This window comes from Amblyraja radiata, chromosome 5 (genome assembly GCF_010909765.2).
Source record: "Amblyraja radiata isolate CabotCenter1 chromosome 5, sAmbRad1.1.pri, whole genome shotgun sequence".
NCBI classification, from domain to species: Eukaryota; Metazoa; Chordata; class Chondrichthyes; order Rajiformes; family Rajidae; genus Amblyraja; species Amblyraja radiata.
Window position 1 is genome coordinate 111,889,188 of NC_045960.1, and position 24,687 is coordinate 111,913,874.

The 24,687-nt window shown below is 49.6% G+C and overlaps 15 non-coding genes across 15 annotated transcripts; all 15 read left to right on the forward strand.

The window, feature by feature from the left end:
• The first annotated feature begins 290 nt into the window (after nucleotides 1–290).
• LOC116973930 lies at nucleotides 291–409 on the forward strand. Its single transcript, XR_004412207.1, has one exon. It is a non-coding gene; the product is annotated as a 5S ribosomal RNA (ribosomal RNA).
• Nucleotides 410–1,179: 770 nt separating this feature from the next.
• LOC116973932 lies at nucleotides 1,180–1,298 on the forward strand. Its single transcript, XR_004412208.1, has one exon. It is a non-coding gene; the product is annotated as a 5S ribosomal RNA (ribosomal RNA).
• Nucleotides 1,299–2,266: 968 nt separating this feature from the next.
• Nucleotides 2,267–2,385, forward strand: LOC116973812. The gene has a single exon (XR_004412131.1). It is a non-coding gene; the product is annotated as a 5S ribosomal RNA (ribosomal RNA).
• Nucleotides 2,386–4,179: 1,794 nt separating this feature from the next.
• Nucleotides 4,180–4,298, forward strand: LOC116973933. Its single transcript, XR_004412209.1, has one exon. It is a non-coding gene; the product is annotated as a 5S ribosomal RNA (ribosomal RNA).
• A 1,447-nt stretch (nucleotides 4,299–5,745) lies between these two features.
• LOC116973934 lies at nucleotides 5,746–5,864 on the forward strand. The gene has a single exon (XR_004412210.1). It is a non-coding gene; the product is annotated as a 5S ribosomal RNA (ribosomal RNA).
• Nucleotides 5,865–6,633: 769 nt separating this feature from the next.
• LOC116973935 lies at nucleotides 6,634–6,752 on the forward strand. The gene has a single exon (XR_004412211.1). It is a non-coding gene; the product is annotated as a 5S ribosomal RNA (ribosomal RNA).
• A 1,051-nt stretch (nucleotides 6,753–7,803) lies between these two features.
• LOC116973936 lies at nucleotides 7,804–7,922 on the forward strand. The gene has a single exon (XR_004412212.1). It is a non-coding gene; the product is annotated as a 5S ribosomal RNA (ribosomal RNA).
• Nucleotides 7,923–9,713: 1,791 nt separating this feature from the next.
• Nucleotides 9,714–9,832, forward strand: LOC116973937. Its single transcript, XR_004412213.1, has one exon. It is a non-coding gene; the product is annotated as a 5S ribosomal RNA (ribosomal RNA).
• A 1,782-nt stretch (nucleotides 9,833–11,614) lies between these two features.
• On the forward strand, nucleotides 11,615–11,733 carry LOC116973939. Its single transcript, XR_004412215.1, has one exon. It is a non-coding gene; the product is annotated as a 5S ribosomal RNA (ribosomal RNA).
• Nucleotides 11,734–12,502: 769 nt separating this feature from the next.
• On the forward strand, nucleotides 12,503–12,621 carry LOC116973940. Its single transcript, XR_004412216.1, has one exon. It is a non-coding gene; the product is annotated as a 5S ribosomal RNA (ribosomal RNA).
• A 1,052-nt stretch (nucleotides 12,622–13,673) lies between these two features.
• LOC116973941 lies at nucleotides 13,674–13,792 on the forward strand. Its single transcript, XR_004412217.1, has one exon. It is a non-coding gene; the product is annotated as a 5S ribosomal RNA (ribosomal RNA).
• A 1,795-nt stretch (nucleotides 13,793–15,587) lies between these two features.
• Nucleotides 15,588–15,706, forward strand: LOC116973942. Its single transcript, XR_004412218.1, has one exon. It is a non-coding gene; the product is annotated as a 5S ribosomal RNA (ribosomal RNA).
• A 1,801-nt stretch (nucleotides 15,707–17,507) lies between these two features.
• LOC116973943 lies at nucleotides 17,508–17,626 on the forward strand. The gene has a single exon (XR_004412219.1). It is a non-coding gene; the product is annotated as a 5S ribosomal RNA (ribosomal RNA).
• A 3,802-nt stretch (nucleotides 17,627–21,428) lies between these two features.
• Nucleotides 21,429–21,547, forward strand: LOC116973801. Its single transcript, XR_004412120.1, has one exon. It is a non-coding gene; the product is annotated as a 5S ribosomal RNA (ribosomal RNA).
• A 2,685-nt stretch (nucleotides 21,548–24,232) lies between these two features.
• LOC116973802 lies at nucleotides 24,233–24,351 on the forward strand. Its single transcript, XR_004412121.1, has one exon. It is a non-coding gene; the product is annotated as a 5S ribosomal RNA (ribosomal RNA).
• Nucleotides 24,352–24,687: the final 336 nt, after the last annotated feature.

Genomic DNA, 24,687 nt, shown 5'->3' on the forward strand with positions numbered 1-24,687 from the left:
ATCGCAGTGGAGTAGACAAAGTGTTCATATACACGTTTAGTGTGGCCACTATCTGCCTACGGCCATACTAGCCTGAACACGCCCGATCCCGTCTGATCTCGGAATCTAAGTGGGTGAGAGAGTGAGTGAGATGCTGCTGCTGCGTGGGGTCGGGGTGACGGTCGGGGACTCTCGGCAGTGCCTCTCGCCTCTCACCTTGTCTAGTGAATGTCGGGCGGCCCCCTCAGGGTCGACCGACAATGAGAAGGAGAGTGAGTGTGTTAAATACACGTTTAGTGTGGCTACTCTCTGCCTACGGCCATACTAGCCTGAACACGCCCGATCCCGTCTGATCTCGGAAGCTAAGCAAGCTCAGGCCTGGTTAGTACTTGGATGGGAGACCGCCTGGGAATACCAGGTGTCGTAGGCTTTTTTTTTCTCCCGCCCACCACCGGCGGACACACTCTCTCTCTTTAACTCTCCTCCTCGCTCTTTTCCTTTCTCTTTTCCTTAAATAATCGTAAGCTTGCATCTGAGTAAAATTGATTTCCAAACGCATTGAGAGTTTACGATTATTTAAATGGTAAATGGAGCTTCAGAAGCGTTTTTATTTTGCATGTTAAAACCCACCCGAGAACCATGGGCGATTTTGCAATTTTACTGACGGGTTTCTAACTTATAATACTTTTCATCTAACAAATGAATAAAGATAACAAAGCCAATAATGCCACTTTTGATGAAATGCAGCGAGCAAACGCGATAATTCCCGATATTTTGGATCTTTAAATCTCCACGAAAAATGTCCGCAATCAACTTCCGCCGTTTTAACACCTTCAGCTCCCTCTTGTATTTACCTGAGTTTCTATCTTTTTTTGGGACTGTAAATTTAGGTAGCTGTTCTTCACGGTCACCCCGACTGGCTCACTTAATTGCAGCTCAAAAACTGGCCGTTTTCGATGTTTTTCACGGGTGTGAAAGTGCGTGTTTTCCCATTCACTAACATGTACCGGAAGTGACGCTTGTCCCCCAGTTAAAATTTTCGGTCACGTGAGTGGGGATTTACGCTCCAGTGACCTTTCGTGAAATCACCCTATAGTTCCTGGAGAGCGGCGAGTGAAGTTCCCATAGCCCCCTTGGGGTCGACCGACAATGAGAAGGAGAGTGCGTGTGTTAAATACACGTTTAGTGTGGCTACTCTCTGCCTACGGCCATACTAGCCTGAACACGCCCGATCCCGTCTGATCTCGGAAGCTAAGCAAGCTCAGGCCTGGTTAGTACTTGGATGGGAGACCGCCTGGGAATACCAGGTGTCGTAGGCTTTTTTTTGAAAGGGTCAAGAACTTCAAATTCCTGGGGATGCACATCTCTGAAGATCTTTCCTGGTCCGAGAACACGAACGCAATTATCAAAAAAGCTCATCAGCGCCTCTACTTCCTGAGAAGATTACGGAGAGTCGGATTGTCAAGGAAGACTCTCTCTAACTTCTACAGGTGCACAGTCGAGAGCATGCTGACCGGTTGCATCAGTGGCTTGGTTCGGAAATTTAAGCGCCCTGGAGAGGAAAAGACTACAAAAAGTAGTAAACACTGCCCAGTCCATCATCGGCTCTGACCTTCCTTCCATCGAGGGGATTTATCGCGGTCGCTGCCTCAAAAAGGCTGGCAGTATCATCAAAGACCCACACCATCCTGGCCACACACTGATCTCCCTGCTACCTTCAGGTAAAAGGTACAGGAGCCTGAAGACTGCAACAACCAGGTTCAGGAATAGCTACTTCCCCTCAGCCATCAGGTTATTAAACCTGGCTCGGACAAAACTCTGATTATTAGCAACCACTTTCTGTTATTTGCACTACCAGTTTATTTATTCATGTGTGTATATATTTATATCATGGTATATGGACACATTTATCTGTTTTGTAGTAAATGCCTACTATTTTCTGTGTGCTTAAGCAAAGCAAGAATTTCATTGTCCTATACAGGGACACATGACAATAAACTCACTTGACTTGACTTGTTAAATACACGTTTAGTGTGGCTACTCTCTGCCTACGGCCATACTAGCCTGAACACGCCCGATCCCGTCTGATCTCGGAATCTAAGTGGGTGAGAGAGTGAGTGAGATGCTGCTGCTGCTGCTGCGTGGGGTCGGGGTCACGGTCGGGGACTCTCGGCCGTGCCTCTCGCCTCTTACCTTGTCCAGTGAATGTCGGGCGGCCCCCCAGGGTCGACCGACAATGAGAAGGAGAGTGCGTGTGTTAAATACACGTTTAGTGTGGCTACTTTCTGCCTACGGCCATACTAGCCTGAACACGCCCGATCCCGTCTGATCTCGGAAGCTAAGCAGGGTCGGGCCCGGTTAGTACTTGGATGGGAGACCGCCTGGGAATACCGGGTGCTGTAGGCTATTTTTTCTCCCTACCACCACCGGCGGACACACTCTCTCTCTCTCTCTCTCTCTCTTTAACTCTCCTCCTGGCTCTTTTCCTTTCTCGTTCAAGTGCACAAATAAATAAACAAACAAACACACACACACCTATCCAAGTCAATTTTGCACACTAAACTAATCTCTTGTGTGGGACCTCATCAAAGGCTTTTTGTTCCTTTCTACAATGTTACGATGATTTTGTGTTTTTTTCTGCTTTATGCTTGGGTGGGTGAGTGAGTGAGTGGGTGAGAGAGTGAGTGAGATGCTGCTGCTGCGTGGGGTCGGGGTCAGGGTCGGGGACTCTCGGCCGTGCCTCTCGCCTCTCACCTTGTCCAGTGAATGTCGGGCGGCCCCCTCAGGGTCGACCGACAATGAGAAGAAGAGTGCGTGTGTTAAATACACGTTTAGTGTGGCCACTCTCTGCCTACGGCCATACTAGCCTGAACACGCCCGATCCCGTCTGATCTCGGAATCTAAGTGGGTGAGAGAGTGAGTGAGATGCTGCTGCTGCGTGGGGTCGGGGTCACGGTCGGGGACTCTCGGCCGTGCCTCTCGCCTCTCACCTTGTCCAGTGAATGTCGGGCGGCCCCCTCAGGGTCGACCGACAATGAGAAGGAGAGTGCGTGTGTTGTGGGGCGTATCACTGATGGGGATGAGTCAGAGTACAGAAGAGAGATCGAGCAACTGTCCATATGGTGCCAGCGCAATAACCTGGCCCTGAACACCAGCAAAACCAAGGAACTGATTGTGGACTTTGGAAGGAGTAGGAGGGGGACCCACAGCCCCATTTATATCAACGGGTCGATGGTTGAAAGGGTCAAGAACTTCAAATTCCTGGGGATGCACATCTCTGAAGATCTTTCCTGGTCCGAGAACACGAACGCAATTATCAAAAAAGCTCATCAGCGCCTCTACTTCCTGAGAAGATTACGGAGAGTCGGATTGTCAAGGAAGACTCTCTCTAACTTCTACAGGTGCACAGTCGAGAGCATGCTGACCGGTTGCATCGTGGCTTGGTTCGGAAATTTAAGCGCCCTGGAGAGGAAAAGACTACAAAAAGTAGTAAACACTGCCCAGTCCATCATCGGCTCTGACCTTCCTTCCATCGAGGGGATTTATCGCGGTCGCTGCCTCAAAAAGGCTGGCAGTATCATCAAAGACCCACACCATCCTGGCCACACACTGATCTCCCTGCTACCTTCAGGTAGAAGGTACAGGAGCCTGAAGACTGCAACAACCAGGTTCAGGAATAGCTACTTCCCCTCAGCCATCAGGTTATTAAACCTGGCTCGGACAAAACTCTGATTATTAGCAACCACTTTCTGTTATTTGCACTACCAGTTTATTTATTCATGTGTGTATATATTTATATCATGGTATATGGACACATTTATCTGTTTTGTAGTAAATGCCTACTATTTTCTGTGTGCTTAAGCAAAGCAAGAATTTCATTGTCCTATACAGGGACACATGACAATAAACTCACTTGACTTGACTTGTTAAATACACGTTTAGTGTGGCTACTCTCTGCCTACGGCCATACTAGCCTGAACACGCCGGATCCCGTCTGATCTCGGAATCTAAGTGGGTGAGAGAGTGAGTGAGATGCTGCTGCTGCTGCTGCTGCGTGGGGTCGGGGTCACGGTCGGGGACTCTCGGCCGTGCCTCTCGCCTCTTACCTTGTCCAGTGAATGTCGGGCGGCCCCCCAGGGTCGACCGACAATGAGAAGGAGAGTGCGTGTGTTAAATACACGTTTAGTGTGGCTACTCTCTGCCTACGGCCATACTAGCCTGAACACGCCCGATCCCGTCTGATCTCGGAAGCTAAGCAAGCTCAGGCCTGGTTAGTACTTGGATGGGAGACCGCCTGGGAATACCAGGTGTCGTAGGCTTTTTTTTCTCCCTACTACCACCGGCGGACACACTCTCTCTCTCTCTCTTTAACTCTCCTCCTCGCTCTTTTCCTTTCTCGTTCAAGTGCACAAATAAATAAACAAACAAACACACACACACACACACACACCTATCCAAGTCAATTGGGAGACCGCCTGGGAATACCAGGTGTCGTAGGCTTTTTTTTCTCCCTACTACCACCGGCGGACACACTCTCTCTCTCTCTCTTTAACTCTCCTCCTCGCTCTTTTCCTTTCTCGTTCAAGTGCACAAATAAATAAACAAACAAACACACACACACACACACACACCTATCCAAGTCAATTTTGCACACTAAACTAATCTGTTGTGTGGGACCTCATTAAAGGCTTTTTGTTCCTTTCTACAATGTTACGATGATTTTGTGTTTTTTTCTGCTTTATGCTTGGGTGGGTGAGTGAGTGGGTGAGAGAGTGAGTGAGATGCTGCTGCTACGTGGGGTCGGGGTCAGGGTCGGGGACTCTCGGCCGTGCCTCTCGCCTCTCACCTTGTCCAGTGAATGTCGGGCGGCCCCTCAGGGTCGACCGACAATGAGAAGGAGAGGGTACACAAAATTGCTGGAGGAACTCAGCGGATGCAGCAGCATCTATGGAGCGAAGGAAATAGGCGACGTTTCGGGCCGAAACCCTTCTTCAGACTGATGGGGGGTGGGGAAAGAAAGAAGGAAAAAGGGAGGAGGAGGAGCCCGAGGGCGGGCGGATGGGCACAGAAGGTGTGCAGTTAGAGAGGAGGTTGTGAAACTGTCTCCGGAGAGAGGAGGAGAACTTCTTCAAAGTAGGCATACCTTGAAGAGATATCGCAGTGGAGTAGACAAAGTGTTCAAAAGGGAACTGCAGATGCTGGAATATCGAAGGTACACAAAATTGCTGGAGGAACTCAGCGGGTGCAGCAGCATCTATGGAGCGAAGGAAATAGGCGACGTTTCGGGCCGAAACCCTTCTTCAGACTGATGGGGGGTGGGGAAAGAAAGAAGGAAAAAGGGAGGAGGAGGAGCCCGAGGGCGGGCGGATGGGAGGGTGGGAGGAGCACAGAAGGTGTGCAGTTAGAGAGGAGGTTGTGAAACTGTCTCCGGAGAGAGGAGGAGAACTTCTTCAAAGTGGGCATACCTTGAAGAGATATCGCAGTGGAGTAGACAAAGTGTTCATATACACGTTTAGTGTGGCCACTATCTGCCTACGGCCATACTAGCCTGAACACGCCCGATCCCGTCTGATCTCGGAATCTAAGTGGGTGAGAGAGTGAGTGAGATGCTGCTGCTGCGTGGGGTCGGGGTGACGGTCGGGGACTCTCGGCAGTGCCTCTCGCCTCTCACCTTGTCTAGTGAATGTCGGGCGGCCCCCTCAGGGTCGACCGACAATGAGAAGGAGAGTGAGTGTGTTAAATACACGTTTAGTGTGGCTACTCTCTGCCTACGGCCATACTAGCCTGAACACGCCCGATCCCGTCTGATCTCGGAAGCTAAGCAAGCTCAGGCCTGGTTAGTACTTGGATGGGAGACCGCCTGGGAATACCAGGTGTCGTAGGCTTTTTTTTCTCCCGCCCACCACCGGCGGACACACTCTCTCTCTTTAACTCTCCTCCTCGCTCTTTTCCTTTCTCTTTTCCTTAAATAATCGTAAGCTTGCATCTGAGTAAAATTGATTTCCAAACGCATTGAGAGTTTACGATTATTTAAATGGTAAATGGAGCTTCAGAAGCGTTTTTATTTTGCATGTTAAAACCCACCCGAGAACCATGGGCGATTTTGCAATTTTACTGACGGGTTTCTAACTTATAATACTTTTCATCTAACAAATGAATAAAGATAACAAAGCCAATAATGCCACTTTTGATGAAATGCAGCGAGCAAACGCGATAATTCCCGATATTTTGGATCTTTAAATCTCCACGAAAAATGTCCGCAATCAACTTCCGCCGTTTTAACACCTTCAGCTCCCTCTTGTATTTACCTGAGTTTCTATCTTTTTTTGGGACTGTAAATTTAGGTAGCTGTTCTTCACGGTCACCCCGACTGGCTCACTTAATTGCAGCTCAAAAACTGGCCGTTTTCGATGTTTTTCACGGGTGTGAAAGTGCGTGTTTTCCCATTCACTAACATGTACCGGAAGTGACGCTTGTCCCCCAGTTAAAATTTTCGGTCACGTGAGTGGGGATTTACGCTCCAGTGACCTTTCGTGAAATCACCCTATAGTTCCTGGAGAGCGGCGAGTGAAGTTCCCATAGCCCCCTTGGGGTCGACCGACAATGAGAAGGAGAGTGCGTGTGTTAAATACACGTTTAGTGTGGCTACTCTCTGCCTACGGCCATACTAGCCTGAACACGCCCGATCCCGTCTGATCTCGGAAGCTAAGCAAGCTCAGGCCTGGTTAGTACTTGGATGGGAGACCGCCTGGGAATACCAGGTGTCGTAGGCTTTTTTTTGAAAGGGTCAAGAACTTCAAATTCCTGGGGATGCACATCTCTGAAGATCTTTCCTGGTCCGAGAACACGAACGCAATTATCAAAAAAGCTCATCAGCGCCTCTACTTCCTGAGAAGATTACGGAGAGTCGGATTGTCAAGGAAGACTCTCTCTAACTTCTACAGGTGCACAGTCGAGAGCATGCTGACCGGTTGCATCGTGGCTTGGTTCGGAAATTTAAGCGCCCTGGAGAGGAAAAGACTACAAAAAGTAGTAAACACTGCCCAGTCCATCATCGGCTCTGACCTTCCTTCCATCGAGGGGATTTATCGCGGTCGCTGCCTCAAAAAGGCTGGCAGTATCATCAAAGACCCACACCATCCTGGCCACACACTGATCTCCCTGCTACCTTCAGGTAAAGGTACAGGAGCCTGAAGACTGCAACAACCAGGTTCAGGAATAGCTACTTCCCCTCAGCCATCAGGTTATTAAACCTGGCTCGGACAAAACTCTGATTATTAGCAACCACTTTCTGTTATTTGCACTACCAGTTTATTTATTCATGTGTGTATATATTTATATCATGGTATATGGACACATTTATCTGTTTTGTAGTAAATGCCTACTATTTTCTGTGTGCTTAAGCAAAGCAAGAATTTCATTGTCCTATACAGGGACACATGACAATAAACTCACTTGACTTGACTTGTTAAATACACGTTTAGTGTGGCTACTCTCTGCCTACGGCCATACTAGCCTGAACACGCCCGATCCCGTCTGATCTCGGAAGCTTGTTAAATACACGTTTAGTGTGGCTACTCTCTGCCTACGGCCATACTAGCCTGAACACGCCGGATCCCGTCTGATCTCGGAATCTAAGTGGGTGAGAGAGTGAGTGAGATGCTGCTGCTGCTGCTGCGTGGGGTCGGGGTCACGGTCGGGGACTCTCGGCCGTGCCTCTCGCCTCTTACCTTGTCCAGTGAATGTCGGGCGGCCCCCCAGGGTCGACCGACAATGAGAAGGAGAGTGCGTGTGTTAAATACACGTTTAGTGTGGCTACTTTCTGCCTACGGCCATACTAGCCTGAACACGCCCGATCCCGTCTGATCTCGGAAGCTAAGCAAGCTCAGGCCTGGTTAGTACTTGGATGGGAGACCGCCTGGGAATACCAGGTGTCGTAGGCTTTTTTTTCTCCCTACCACCACCGGCGGACACACTCTCTCTCTCTCTCTCTCTCTCTTTAACTCTCCTCCTGGCTCTTTTCCTTTCTCGTTCAAGTGCACAAATAAATAAACAAACAAACACACACACACCTATCCAAGTCAATTTTGCACACTAAACTAATCTCTTGTGTGGGACCTCATCAAAGGCTTTTTGTTCCTTTCTACAATGTTACGATGATTTTGTGTTTTTTTCTGCTTTATGCTTGGGTGGGTGAGTGAGTGAGTGGGTGAGAGAGTGAGTGAGATGCTGCTGCTGCGTGGGGTCGGGGTCAGGGTCGGGGACTCTCGGCCGTGCCTCTCGCCTCTCACCTTGTCCAGTGAATGTCGGGCGGCCCCCTCAGGGTCGACCGACAATGAGAAGAAGAGTGCGTGTGTTAAATACACGTTTAGTGTGGCCACTCTCTGCCTACGGCCATACTAGCCTGAACACGCCCGATCCCGTCTGATCTCGGAATCTAAGTGGGTGAGAGAGTGAGTGAGATGCTGCTGCTGCGTGGGGTCGGGGTCACGGTCGGGGACTCTCGGCCGTGCCTCTCGCCTCTCACCTTGTCCAGTGAATGTCGGGCGGCCCCCTCAGGGTCGACCGACAATGAGAAGGAGAGTGCGTGTGTTGTGGGGCGTATCACTGATGGGGATGAGTCAGAGTACAGAAGAGAGATCGAGCAACTGTCCATATGGTGCCAGCGCAATAACCTGGCCCTGAACACCAGCAAAACCAAGGAACTGATTGTGGACTTTGGAAGGAGTAGGAGGGGGACCCACAGCCCCATTTATATCAACGGGTCGATGGTTGAAAGGGTCAAGAACTTCAAATTCCTGGGGATGCACATCTCTGAAGATCTTTCCTGGTCCGAGAACACGAACGCAATTATCAAAAAAGCTCATCAGCGCCTCTACTTCCTGAGAAGATTACGGAGAGTCGGATTGTCAAGGAAGACTCTCTCTAACTTCTACAGGTGCACAGTCGAGAGCATGCTGACCGGTTGCATCGTGGCTTGGTTCGGAAATTTAAGCGCCCTGGAGAGGAAAAGACTACAAAAAGTAGTAAACACTGCCCAGTCCATCATCGGCTCTGACCTTCCTTCCATCGAGGGGATTTATCGCGGTCGCTGCCTCAAAAAGGCTGGCAGTATCATCAAAGACCCACACCATCCTGGCCACACACTGATCTCCCTGCTACCTTCAGGTAGAAGGTACAGGAGCCTGAAGACTGCAACAACCAGGTTCAGGAATAGCTACTTCCCCTCAGCCATCAGGTTATTAAACCTGGCTCGGACAAAACTCTGATTATTAGCAACCACTTTCTGTTATTTGCACTACCAGTTTATTTATTCATGTGTGTATATATTTATATCATGGTATATGGACACATTTATCTGTTTTGTAGTAAATGCCTACTATTTTCTGTGTGCTTAAGCAAAGCAAGAATTTCATTGTCCTATACAGGGACACATGACAATAAACTCACTTGACTTGACTTGTTAAATACACGTTTAGTGTGGCTACTCTCTGCCTACGGCCATACTAGCCTGAACACGCCGGATCCCGTCTGATCTCGGAATCTAAGTGGGTGAGAGAGTGAGTGAGATGCTGCTGCTGCTGCTGCGTGGGGTCGGGGTCACGGTCGGGGACTCTCGGCAGTGCCTCTCGCCTCTTACCTTGTCCAGTGAATGTCGGGCGGCCCCCCAGGGTCGACCGACAATGAGAAGGAGAGTGCGTGTGTTAAATACACGTTTAGTGTGGCTACTCTCTGCCTACGGCCATACTAGCCTGAACACGCCCGATCCCGTCTGATCTCGGAAGCTAAGCAAGCTCAGGCCTGGTTAGTACTTGGATGGGAGACCGCCTGGGAATACCAGGTGTCGTAGGCTTTTTTTTCTCCCTACTACCACCGGCGGACACACTCTCTCTCTCTCTCTTTAACTCTCCTCCTCGCTCTTTTCCTTTCTCGTTCAAGTGCACAAATAAATAAACAAACAAACACACACACACACACACACACCTATCCAAGTCAATTGGGAGACCGCCTGGGAATACCAGGTGTCGTAGGCTTTTTTTTCTCCCTACTACCACCGGCGGACACACTCTCTCTCTCTCTCTTTAACTCTCCTCCTCGCTCTTTTCCTTTCTCGTTCAAGTGCACAAATAAATAAACAAACAAACACACACACACACACACACACCTATCCAAGTCAATTTTGCACACTAAACTAATCTGTTGTGTGGGACCTCATTAAAGGCTTTTTGTTCCTTTCTACAATGTTACGATGATTTTGTGTTTTTTTCTGCTTTATGCTTGGGTGGGTGAGTGAGTGGGTGAGAGAGTGAGTGAGATGCTGCTGCTACGTGGGGTCGGGGTCAGGGTCGGGGACTCTCGGCCGTGCCTCTCGCCTCTCACCTTGTCCAGTGAATGTCGGGCGGCCCCTCAGGGTCGACCGACAATGAGAAGGAGAGGGTACACAAAATTGCTGGAGGAACTCAGCGGGTGCAGCAGCATCTATGGAGCGAAGGAAATAGGCGACGTTTCGGGCCGAAACCCTTCTTCAGACTGATGGGGGGTGGGGAAAGAAGGAAGGAAAAAGGGAGGAGGAGGAGCCCGAGGGCGGGCGGATGGGGGGGGGGGAGGAGCACAGAAGGTGTGCAGTTAGAGAGGAGGTTGTGAAACTGTCTCCGGAGAGAGGAGGAGAACTTCTTCAAAGTGGGCATACCTTGAAGAGATATCGCAGTGGAGTAGACAAAGTGTTCAAAAGGGAACTGCAGATGCTGGAATATCGAAGGTACACAAAATTGCTGGAGGAACTCAGCGGGTGCAGCAGCATCTATAGAGCGAAGGAAATAGGTGACGTTTCGGGCCGAAACCCTTCTTCAGACTGATGGGGGGTGGGGAAAGAAAGAAGGAAAAAGGGAGGAGGAGGAGCCCGAGGGCGGGCGGATGGGAGGGTGGGAGGAGCACAGAAGGTGTGCAGTTAGAGAGGAGGTTGTGAAACTGTCTCCGGAGAGAGGAGGAGAACTTCTTCAAAGTGGGCATACCTTGAAGAGATATCGCAGTGGAGTAGACAAAGTGTTCAAAAGGGAACTGCAGATGCTGGAATATCGAAGGTACACAAAATTGCTGGAGGAACTCAGCGGGTGCAGCAGCATCTATAGAGCGAAGGAAATAGGTGACGTTTCGTGCCGAAACCCTTCTTCAGACTGATGGGGGGTGGGGAAAGAAAGAAGGAAAAAGGGAGGAGGAGGAGCCCGAGGGCGGGCGGATGGGAGGGTGGGAGGAGCACAGAAGGTGTGCAGTTAGAGAGGAGGTTGTGAAACTGTCTCCGGAGAGAGGAGGAGAACTTCTTCAAAGTGGGCATACCTTGAAGAGATATCGCAGTGGAGTAGACAAAGTGTTCATATACACGTTTAGTGTGGCCACTATCTGCCTACGGCCATACTAGCCTGAACACGCCCGATCCCGTCTGATCTCGGAATCTAAGTGGGTGAGAGAGTGAGTGAGATGCTGCTGCTGCGTGGGGTCGGGGTGACGGTCGGGGACTCTCGGCAGTGCCTCTCGCCTCTCACCTTGTCTAGTGAATGTCGGGCGGCCCCCTCAGGGTCGACCGACAATGAGAAGGAGAGTGAGTGTGTTAAATACACGTTTAGTGTGGCTACTCTCTGCCTACGGCCATACTAGCCTGAACACGCCCGATCCCGTCTGATCTCGGAAGCTAAGCAAGCTCAGGCCTGGTTAGTACTTGGATGGGAGACCGCCTGGGAATACCAGGTGTCGTAGGCTTTTTTTTCTCCCGCCCACCACCGGCGGACACACTCTCTCTCTTTAACTCTCCTCCTCGCTCTTTTCCTTTCTCTTTTCCTTAAATAATCGTAAGCTTGCATCTGAGTAAAATTGATTTCCAAACGCATTGAGAGTTTACGATTATTTAAATGGTAAATGGAGCTTCAGAAGCGTTTTTATTTTGCATGTTAAAACCCACCCGAGAACCATGGGCGATTTTGCAATTTTACTGACGGGTTTCTAACTTATAATACTTTTCATCTAACAAATGAATAAAGATAACAAAGCCAATAATGCCACTTTTGATGAAATGCAGCGAGCAAACGCGATAATTCCCGATATTTTGGATCTTTAAATCTCCACGAAAAATGTCCGCAATCAACTTCCGCCGTTTTAACACCTTCAGCTCCCTCTTGTATTTACCTGAGTTTCTATCTTTTTTTGGGACTGTAAATTTAGGTAGCTGTTCTTCACGGTCACCCCGACTGGCTCACTTAATTGCAGCTCAAAAACTGGCCGTTTTCGATGTTTTTCACGGGTGTGAAAGTGCGTGTTTTCCCATTCACTAACATGTACCGGAAGTGACGCTTGTCCCCCAGTTAAAATTTTCGGTCACGTGAGTGGGGATTTACGCTCCAGTGACCTTTCGTGAAATCACCCTATAGTTCCTGGAGAGCGGCGAGTGAAGTTCCCATAGCCCCCTTGGGGTCGACCGACAATGAGAAGGAGAGTGCGTGTGTTAAATACACGTTTAGTGTGGCTACTCTCTGCCTACGGCCATACTAGCCTGAACACGCCCGATCCCGTCTGATCTCGGAAGCTAAGCAAGCTCAGGCCTGGTTAGTACTTGGATGGGAGACCGCCTGGGAATACCAGGTGTCGTAGGCTTTTTTTTGAAAGGGTCAAGAACTTCAAATTCCTGGGGATGCACATCTCTGAAGATCTTTCCTGGTCCGAGAACACGAACGCAATTATCAAAAAAGCTCATCAGCGCCTCTACTTCCTGAGAAGATTACGGAGAGTCGGATTGTCAAGGAAGACTCTCTCTAACTTCTACAGGTGCACAGTCGAGAGCATGCTGACCGGTTGCATCGTGGCTTGGTTCGGAAATTTAAGCGCCCTGGAGAGGAAAAGACTACAAAAAGTAGTAAACACTGCCCAGTCCATCATCGGCTCTGACCTTCCTTCCATCGAGGGGATTTATCGCGGTCGCTGCCTCAAAAAGGCTGGCAGTATCATCAAAGACCCACACCATCCTGGCCACACACTGATCTCCCTGCTACCTTCAGGTAAAAGGTACAGGAGCCTGAAGACTGCAACAACCAGGTTCAGGAATAGCTACTTCCCCTCAGCCATCAGGTTATTAAACCTGGCTCGGACAAAACTCTGATTATTAGCAACCACTTTCTGTTATTTGCACTACCAGTTTATTTATTCATGTGTGTATATATTTATATCATGGTATATGGACACATTTATCTGTTTTGTAGTAAATGCCTACTATTTTCTGTGTGCTTAAGCAAAGCAAGAATTTCATTGTCCTATACAGGGACACATGACAATAAACTCACTTGACTTGACTTGTTAAATACACGTTTAGTGTGGCTACTCTCTGCCTACGGCCATACTAGCCTGAACACGCCCGATCCCGTCTGATCTCGGAAGCTTGTTAAATACACGTTTAGTGTGGCTACTCTCTGCCTACGGCCATACTAGCCTGAACACGCCGGATCCCGTCTGATCTCGGAATCTAAGTGGGTGAGAGAGTGAGTGAGATGCTGCTGCTGCTGCTGCGTGGGGTCGGGGTCACGGTCGGGGACTCTCGGCCGTGCCTCTCGCCTCTTACCTTGTCCAGTGAATGTCGGGCGGCCCCCCAGGGTCGACCGACAATGAGAAGGAGAGTGCGTGTGTTAAATACACGTTTAGTGTGGCTACTCTCTGCCTACGGCCATACTAGCCTGAACACGCCCGATCCCGTCTGATCTCGGAAGCTAAGCAAGCTCAGGCCTGGTTAGTACTTGGATGGGAGACCGCCTGGGAATACCAGGTGTCGTAGGCTTTTTTTTCTCCCTACCACCACCGGCGGACACACTCTCTCTCTCTCTCTCTCTCTTTAACTCTCCTCCTCGCTCTTTTCCTTTCTCGTTCAAGTGCACAAATAAATAAACAAACAAACACACACACACACACACCTATCCAAGTCAATTTTGCACACTAAACTAATCTCTTGTGTGGGACCTCATCAAAGGCTTTTTGTTCCTTTCTACAATGTTACGATGATTTTGTGTTTTTTTCTGCTTTATGCTTGGGTGGGTGAGTGAGTGAGTGGGTGAGAGAGTGAGTGAGATGCTGCTGCTGCGTGGGGTCGGGGTCAGGGTCGGGGACTCTCGGCCGTGCCTCTCGCCTCTCACCTTGTCCAGTGAATGTCGGGCGGCCCCCTCAGGGTCGACCGACAATGAGAAGAAGAGTGCGTGTGTTAAATACACGTTTAGTGTGGCCACTCTCTGCCTACGGCCATACTAGCCTGAACACGCCCGATCCCGTCTGATCTCGGAATCTAAGTGGGTGAGAGAGTGAGTGAGATGCTGCTGCTGCGTGGGGTCGGGGTCACGGTCGGGGACTCTCGGCCGTGCCTCTCGCCTCTCACCTTGTCCAGTGAATGTCGGGCGGCCCCCTCAGGGTCGACCGACAATGAGAAGGAGAGTGCGTGTGTTGTGGGGCGTATCACTGATGGGGATGAGTCAGAGTACAGAAGAGAGATCGAGCAACTGTCCATATGGTGCCAGCGCAATAACCTGGCCCTGAACACCAGCAAAACCAAGGAACTGATTGTGGACTTTGGAAGGAGTAGGAGGGGGACCCACAGCCCCATTTATATCAACGGGTCGATGGTTGAAAGGGTCAAGAACTTCAAATTCCTGGGGATGCACATCTCTGAAGATCTTTCCTGGTCCGAGAACACGAACGCAATTATCAAAAAAGCTCATCAGCGCCTCTACTTCCTGAGAAGATTACGGAGAGTCGGATTGTCAAGGAAGACTCTCTCTAACTTCTACAGGTGCACAGTCGAGAGCATGCTGACCGGTTGCATCGTGGCTTGGTTCGGAAATTTAAGCGCCCTGGAGAGGAAAAGACTACAAAAAGTAGTAAACACTGCCCAGTCCATCATCGGCTCTGACCTTCCTTCCATCGAGGGGATTTATCGCGGTCGCTGCCTCAAAAAGGCTGGCAGTATCATCAAAGACCCACACCATCCTGGCCACACACTGATCTCCCTGCTACCTTCAGGTAGAAGGTACAGGAGCCTGAAGACTGCAACAACCAGGTTCAGGAATAGCTACTTCCCCTCAGCCATCAGGTTATTAAACCTGGCTCGGACAAAACTCTGATTATTAGCAACCACTTTCTGTTATTTGCACTACCAGTTTATTTATTCATGTGTGTATATATTTATATCATGGTATATGGACACATTTATCTGTTTTGTAGTAAATGCCTACTATTTTCTGTGTGCTTAAGCAAAGCAAGAATTTCATTGTCCTATACAGGGACACATGACAATAAACTCACTTGACTTGACTTGTTAAATACACGTTTAGTGTGGCTACTCTCTGCCTACGGCCATACTAGCCTGAACACGCCGGATCCCGTCTGATCTCGGAATCTAAGTGGGTGAGAGAGTGAGTGAGATGCTGCTGCTGCTGCTGCGTGGGGTCGGGGTCACGGTCGGGGACTCTCGGCCGTGCCTCTCGCCTCTTACCTTGTCCAGTGAATGTCGGGCGGCCCCCCAGGGTCGACCGACAATGAGAAGGAGAGTGCGTGTGTTAAATACACGTTTAGTGTGGCTACTCTCTGCCTACGGCCATACTAGCCTGAACACGCCCGATCCCGTCTGATCTCGGAAGCTAAGCAAGCTCAGGCCTGGTTAGTACTTGGATGGGAGACCGCCTGGGAATACCAGGTGTCGTAGGCTTTTTTTTCTCCCTACTACCACCGGCGGACACACTCTCTCTCTCTCTCTTTAACTCTCCTCCTCGCTCTTTTCCTTTCTCGTTCAAGTGCACAAATAAATAAACAAACAAACACACACACACACACACACACCTATCCAAGTCAATTTTGCACACTAAACTAATCTCTTGTGTGGGACCTCATCAAAGGCTTTTTGTTCCTTTCTACAATGTTACGATGATTTTGTGTTTTTTTCTGCTTTATGCTTGGGTGGGTGAGTGAGTGAGTGGGTGAGAGAGTGAGTGAGATGCTGCTGCTGCGTGGGGTCGGGGTCAGGGTCGGGGACTCTCGGCCGTGCCTCTCGCCTCTCACCTTGTCCAGTGAATGTCGGGCGGCCCCCTCAGGGTCGACCGACAATGAGAAGAAGAGTGCGTGTGTTAAATACACGTTTAGTGTGGCCACTCTCTGCCTACGGCCATACTAGCCTGAACACGCCCGATCCCGTCTGATCTCGGAATCTAAGTGGGTGAGAGAGTGAGTGAGATGCTGCTGCTGCGTGGGGTCGGGGTCACGGTCGGGGACTCTCGGCCGTGCCTCTCGCCTCTCACCTTGTCCAGTGAATGTCGGGCGGCCCCCTCAGGGTCGACCGACAATGAGAAGGAGAGTGCGTGTGTTGTGGGGCGTATCACTGATGGGGATGAGTCAGAGTACAGAAGAGAGATCGAGCAACTGTCCATATGGTGCCAGCGCAATAACCTGGCCCTGAACACCAGCAAAACCAAGGAACTGATTGTGGACTTTGGAAGGAGTAGGAGGGGGACCCACAGCCCCATTTATATCAACGGGTCGATGGTTGAAAGGGTCAAGAACTTCAAATTCCTGGGGGTGCACATCTCTGAAGATCTTTCCTGGTCCGAGAACACGAACGCAATTATCAAAAAAGCTCATCAGCGCCTCTACTTCCTGAGAAGATTACGGAGAGTCGGATTGTCAAGGAAGACTCTCTCTAACTTCTACAGGTGCACAGTCGAGAGCATGCTGACCGGTTGCATCGTGGCTTGGTTCGGAAATTTAAGCGCCCTGGAGAGGAAAAGACTACAAAAAGTAGTAAACACTGCCCAGTCCATCATCGGCTCTGACCTTCCTTCCATCGAGGGGATTTATCGCGGTCGCTGCCTCAAAAAGGCTGGCAGTATCATCAAAGATCAGTATCATCACACCATCCTGGCCACACACTGATCTCCCTGCTACCTTCAGGTAGAAGGTACAGGAGCCTGAAGACTGCAACAACCAGGTTCAGGAATAGCTACTTCCCCTCAGCCATCAGGTTATTAAACCTGGCTCGGACAAAACTCTGATTATTAGCAACCACTTTCTGTTATTTGCACTACCAGTTTATTTATTCATGTGTGTATATATTTATATCATGGTATATGGACACATTTATCTGTTTTGTAGTAAATGCCTACTATTTTCTGTGTGCTTAAGCAAAGCAAGAATTTCATTGTCCTATACAGGGACACATGACAATAAACTCACTTGACTTGACTTGTTAAATACACGTTTAGTGTGGCTACTCTCTGCCTACGGCCATACTAGCCTGAACACGCCGGATCCCGTCTGATCTCGGAATCTAAGTGGGTGAGAGAGTGAGTGAGATGCTGCTGCTGCTGCTGCGTGGGGTCGGGGTCACGGTCGGGGACTCTCGGCCGTGCCTCTCGCCTCTTACCTTGTCCAGTGAATGTCGGGCGGCCCCCCAGGGTCGACCGACAATGAGAAGGAGAGTGCGTGTGTTAAATACACGTTTAGTGTGGCTACTCTCTGCCTACGGCCATACTAGCCTGAACACGCCCGATCCCGTCTGATCTCGGAAGCTAAGCAAGCTCAGGCCTGGTTAGTACTTGGATGGGAGACCGCCTGGGAATACCAGGTGTCGTAGGCTTTTTTTTCTCCCTACTACCACCGGCGGACACACTCTCTCTCTCTCTCTCTCTTTAACTCTCCTCCTCGCTCTTTTCCTTTCTCGTTCAAGTGCACAAATAAATAAACAAACAAACACACACACACACACACACACACACACACCTATCCAAGTCAATTTTGCACACTAAACTAATCTCTTGTGTGGGACCTCATCAAAGGCTTTTTGTTCCTTTCTACAATGTTACGATGATTTTGTGTTTTTTTCTGCTTTATGCTTGGGTGGGTGAGTGAGTGAGTGGGTGAGAGAGTGAGTGAGATGCTGCTGCTGCGTGGGGTCGGGGTCAGGGTCGGGGACTCTCGGCCGTGCCTCTCGCCTCTCACCTTGTCCAGTGAATGTCGGGCGGCCCCCTCAGGGTCGACCGACAATGAGAAGAAGAGTGCGTGTGTTAAATACACGTTTAGTGTGGCCACTCTCTGCCTACGGCCATACTAGCCTGAACACGCCCGATCCCGTCTGATCTCGGAATCTAAGTGGGTGAGAGAGTGAGTGAGATGCTGCTGCTGCGTGGGGTCGGGGTCACGGTCGGGGACTCTCGGCCGTGCCTCTCGCCTCTCACCTTGTCCAGTGAATGTCGGGCGGCCCCCTCAGGGTCGACCGACAATGAGAAGGAGAGTGCGTGTGTTGTGGGGCGTATCACTGATGGGGATGAGTCAGAGTACAGAAGAGAGATCGAGCAACTGTCCATATGGTGCCAGCGCAATAACCTGGCCCTGAACACCAGCAAAACCAAGGAACTGATTGTGGACTTTGGAAGGAGTAGGAGGGGGACCCACAGCCCCATTTATATCAACGGGTCGATGGTTGAAAGGGTCAAGAACTTCAAATTCCTGGGGGTGCACATCTCTGAAGATCTTTCCTGGTCCGAGAACACGAACGCAATTATCAAAAAAGCTCATCAGCGCCTCTACTTCCTGAGAAGATTACGGAGAGTCGGATTGTCAAGGAAGACTCTCTCTAACTTCTACAGGTGCACAGTCGAGAGCATGCTGACCGGTTGCATCGTGGCTTGGTTCGGAAATTTAAGCGCCCTGGAGAGGAAAAGACTACAAAAAGTAGTAAACACTGCCCAGTCCATCATCGGCTCTGACCTTCCTTCCATCGAGGGGATTTATCGCGGTCGCTGCCTCAAAAAGGCTGGCAGTATCATCAAAGATCAGTATCATCACACCATCCTGGCCACACACTGATCTCCCTGCTACCTTCAGGTAGAAGGTACAGGAGCCTGAAGACTGCAACAACCAGGTTCAGGAATAGCTACTTCCCCTCAGCCATCAGGTTATTAAACCTGGCTCGGACAAAACTCTGATTATTAGCAACCACTTTCTGTTATTTGCACTACCAGTTTATTTATTCATGTGTGTATATATTTATATCATGGTATATGGACACATTTATCTGTTTTGTAGTAAATGCCTACTATTTTCTGTGTGCTTAAGCAAAGCAAGAATTTCATTGTCCTATACAGGGACACATGACAATAAACTCACTTGACTTGACTTGTTAAATACACGTTTAGTGTGGCTACTCTCTGCCTACGGCCATACTAGCCTGAACACGCCGGATCCCGTCTGATCTCGGAATCTAAGTGGGTGAGAGAGTGAGTGAGATGCTGCTGCTGCGTGGGGTCGGGGTCACGGTCGGGGACTCTCGGCCGTGCCTCTCGCCTCTCACCTTGTCCAGTGAATGTCGGGCGGCCCCCTCAGGGTCGACCGACAATGAGAAGGAGAGTGCGTGTGTTGTGGGGCGTATCACTGATGGGGATGAGTCAGAGTACAGAAGAGAGATCGAGCAACTGTCCATATGGTGCCAGCGCAATAACCTGGCCCTGAACACCAGCAAAACCAAGGAACTGATTGTGGACTTTGGAAGGAGTAGGAGGGGGACCCACAGCCCCGTTTATATCAACGGGTCGATGGTTGAAAGGGTCAAGAACTTCAAATTCCTGGGGGTGCACATCTCTGAAGATCTTTCCTGGTCCGAGAACACGAACGCAATTATCAAAAAAGCTCATCAGCGCCTCTACTTCCTGAGAAGATTACGGAGAGTCGGATTGTCAAGGAAGACTCTCTCTAACTTCTACAGGTGCACAGTCGAGAGCATGCTGACCGGTTGCATCGTGGCTTGGTTCGGAAATTTAAGCGCCCTGGAGAGGAAAAGACTACAAAAAGTAGTAAACACTGCCCAGTCCATCATCGGCTCTGACCTTCCTTCCATCAAGGGGATTTATCGCGGTCGCTGCCTCAAAAAGGCTGGCAGTATCATCAAAGATCAGTATCATCACACCATCCTGGCCACACACTGATCTCCCTGCTACCTTCAGGTAGAAGGTACAGGAGCCTGAAGACTGCAACAACCAGGTTCAGGAATAGCTACTTCCCCTCAGCCATCAGGTTATTAAACCTGGCTCGGACAAAACTCTGATTATTAGCAACCACTTTCTGTTATTTGCACTACCAGTTTATTTATTCATGTGTGTATATATTTATATCATGGTATATGGACACATTTATCTGTTTTGTAGTAAATGCCTACTATTTTCTGTGTGCTTAAGCAAAGCAAGAATTTCATTGTCCTATACAGGGACACATGACAATAAACTCACTTGACTTGACTTGTTAAATACACGTTTAGTGTGGCTACTCTCTGCCTACGGCCATACTAGCCTGAACACGCCGGATCCCGTCTGATCTCGGAATCTAAGTGGGTGAGAGAGTGAGTGAGATGCTGCTGCTGCGTGGGGTCGGGGTCACGGTCGGGGACTCTCGGCCGTGCCTCTCGCCTCTCACCTTGTCCAGTGAATGTCGGGCGGCCCCCTCAGGGTCGACCGACAATGAGAAGGAGAGTGCGTGTGTTGTGGGGCGTATCACTGATGGGGATGAGTCAGAATACAGAAGAGAGATCGAGCAACTGTCCATATGGTGCCAGCGCAATAACCTGGCCCTGAACACCAGCAAAACCAAGGAACTGATTGTGGACTTTGGAAGGAGTAGGAGGGGGACCCACAGCCCCGTTTATATCAACGGGTCGATGGTTGAAAGGGTCAAGAACTTCAAATTCCTGGGGGTGCACATCTCTGAAGATCTTTCCTGGTCCGAGAACACGAACGCAATTATCAAAAAAGCTCATCAGCGCCTCTACTTCCTGAGAAGATTACGGAGAGTCGGATTGTCAAGGAAGACTCTCTCTAACTTCTACAGGTGCACAGTCGAGAGCATGCTGACCGGTTGCATCGTGGCTTGGTTCGGAAATTTAAGCGCCCTGGAGAGGAAAAGACTACAAAAAGTAGTAAACACTGCCCAGTCCATCATCGGCTCTGACCTTCCTTCCATCGAGGGGATTTATCGCGGTCGCTGCCTCAAAAAGGCTGGCAGTATCATCAAAGATCAGTATCATCACACCATCCTGGCCACACACTGATCTCCCTGCTACCTTCAGGTAGAAGGTACAGGAGCCTGAAGACTGCAACAACCAGGTTCAGGAATAGCTACTTCCCCTCAGCCATCAGGTTATTAAACCTGGCTCGGACAAAACTCTGATTATTAGCAACCACTTTCTGTTATTTGCACTACCAGTTTATTTATTCATGTGTGTATATATTTATATCATGGTATATGGACACATTTATCTGTTTTGTAGTAAATGCCTACTATTTTCTGTGTGCTTAAGCAAAGCAAGAATTTCATTGTCCTATACAGGGACACATGACAATAAACTCACTTGACTTGACTTGTTAAATACACGTTTAGTGTGGCTACTCTCTGCCTACGGCCATACTAGCCTGAACACGCCCGATCCCGTCTGATCTCGGAAGCTAAGCAAGCTCAGGCCTGGTTAGTACTTGGATGGGAGACCGCCTGGGAATACCAGGTGTCGTAGGCTTTTTTTTCTCCCTACTACCACCGGCGGACACACTCTCTCTCTCTCTCTCTCTCTCTTTAACTCTCCTCCTCGCTCTTTTCCTTTCTCGTTCAAGTGCACAAATAAATAAACAAACAAACACACACACACACACACACACACCTATCCAAGTCAATTTTGCACACTAAACTAATCTCTTGTGTGGGACCTCATCAAAGGCTTTTTGTTCCTTTCTACAATGTTACGATGATTTTGTGTTTTTTTCTGCTTTATGCTTGGGTGGGTGAGTGAGTGAGTGGGTGAGAGAGTGAGTGAGATGCTGCTGCTGCGTGGGGTCGGGGTCAGGGTCGGGGACTCTCGGCCGTGCCTCTCGCCTCTCACCTTGTCCAGTGAATGTCGGGCGGCCCCCTCAGGGTCGACCGACAATGAGAAGAAGAGTGCGTGTGTTAAATACACGTTTAGTGTGGCCACTCTCTGCCTACGGCCATACTAGCCTGAACACGCCCGATCCCGTCTGATCTCGGAATCTAAGTGGGTGAGAGAGTGAGTGAGATGCTGCTGCTGCGTGGGGTCGGGGTCACGGTCGGGGACTCTCGGCCGTGCCTCTCGCCTCTCACCTTGTCCAGTGAATGTCGGGCGGCCCCCTCAGGGTCGACCGACAATGAGAAGGAGAGTGCGTGTGTTGTGGGGCGTATCACTGATGGGGATGAGTCAGAGTACAGAAGAGAGATCGAGCAACTGTCCATATGGTGCCAGCGCAATAACCTGGCCCTGAACACCAGCAAAACCAAGGAACTGATTGTGGACTTTGGAAGGAGTAGGAGGGGGACCCACAGCCCCATTTATATCAACGGGTCGATGGTTGAAAGGGTCAAGAACTTCAAATTCCTGGGGGTGCACATCTCTGAAGATCTTTCCTGGTCCGAGAACACGAACGCAATTATCAAAAAAGCTCATCAGCGCCTCTACTTCCTGAGAAGATTACGGAGAGTCGGATTGTCAAGGAAGACTCTCTCTAACTTCTACAGGTGCACAGTCGAGAGCATGCTGACCGGTTGCATCGTGGCTTGGTTCGGAAATTTAAGCGCCCTGGAGAGGAAAAGACTACAAAAAGTAGTAAACACTGCCCAGTCCATCATCGGCTCTGACCTTCCTTCCATCGAGGGGATTTATCGCGGTCGCTGCCTCAAAAAGGCTGGCAGTATCATCAAAGATCAGTATCATCACACCATCCTGGCCACACACTGATCTCCCTGCTACCTTCAGGTAGAAGGTACAGGAGCCTGAAGACTGCAACAACCAGGTTCAGGAATAGCTACTTCCCCTCAGCCATCAGGTTATTAAACCTGGCTCGGACAAAACTCTGATTATTAGCAACCACTTTCTGTTATTTGCACTACCAGTTTATTTATTCATGTGTGTATATATTTATATCATGGTATATGGACACATTTATCTGTTTTGTAGTAAATGCCTACTATTTTCTGTGTGCTTAAGCAAAGCAAGAATTTCATTGTCCTATACAGGGACACATGACAATAAACTCACTTGACTTGACTTGTTAAATACACGTTTAGTGTGGCTACTCTCTGCCTACGGCCATACTAGCCTGAACACGCCGGATCCCGTCTGATCTCGGAATCTAAGTGGGTGAGAGAGTGAGTGAGATGCTGCTGCTGCGTGGGGTCGGGGTCACGGTCGGGGACTCTCGGCCGTGCCTCTCGCCTCTCACCTTGTCCAGTGAATGTCGGGCGGCCCCCTCAGGGTCGACCGACAATGAGAAGGAGAGTGCGTGTGTTGTGGGGCGTATCACTGATGGGGATGAGTCAGAGTACAGAAGAGAGATCGAGCAACTGTCCATATGGTGCCAGCGCAATAACCTGGCCCTGAACACCAGCAAAACCAAGGAACTGATTGTGGACTTTGGAAGGAGTAGGAGGGGGACCCACAGCCCCGTTTATATCAACGGGTCGATGGTTGAAAGGGTCAAGAACTTCAAATTCCTGGGGGTGCACATCTCTGAAGATCTTTCCTGGTCCGAGAACACGAACGCAATTATCAAAAAAGCTCATCAGCGCCTCTACTTCCTGAGAAGATTACGGAGAGTCGGATTGTCAAGGAAGACTCTCTCTAACTTCTACAGGTGCACAGTCGAGAGCATGCTGACCGGTTGCATCGTGGCTTGGTTCGGAAATTTAAGCGCCCTGGAGAGGAAAAGACTACAAAAAGTAGTAAACACTGCCCAGTCCATCATCGGCTCTGACCTTCCTTCCATCGAGGGGATTTATCGCGGTCGCTGCCTCAAAAAGGCTGGCAGTATCATCAAAGATCAGTATCATCACACCATCCTGGCCACACACTGATCTCCCTGCTACCTTCAGGTAGAAGGTACAGGAGCCTGAAGACTGCAACAACCAGGTTCAGGAATAGCTACTTCCCCTCAGCCATCAGGTTATTAAACCTGGCTCGGACAAAACTCTGATTATTAGCAACCACTTTCTGTTATTTGCACTACCAGTTTATTTATTCATGTGTGTATATATTTATATCATGGTATATGGACACATTTATCTGTTTTGTAGTAAATGCCTACTATTTTCTGTGTGCTTAAGCAAAGCAAGAATTTCATTGTCCTATACAGGGACACATGACAATAAACTCACTTGACTTGACTTGTTAAATACACGTTTAGTGTGGCTACTCTCTGCCTACGGCCATACTAGCCTGAACACGCCCGATCCCGTCTGATCTCGGAAGCTAAGCAAGCTCAGGCCTGGTTAGTACTTGGATGGGAGACCGCCTGGGAATACCAGGTGTCGTAGGCTTTTTTTTCTCCCTACTACCACCGGCGGACACACTCTCTCTCTCTCTCTCTCTTTAACTCTCCTCCTCGCTCTTTTCCTTTCTCGTTCAAGTGCACAAATAAATAAACAAACAAACACACACACACACACACACACACACCTATCCAAGTCAATTTTGCACACTAAACTAATCTCTTGTGTGGGACCTCATCAAAGGCTTTTTGTTCCTTTCTACAATGTTACGATGATTTTGTGTTTTTTTCTGCTTTATGCTTGGGTGGGTGAGTGAGTGAGTGGGTGAGAGAGTGAGTGAGATGCTGCTGCTGCGTGGGGTCGGGGTCAGGGTCGGGGACTCTC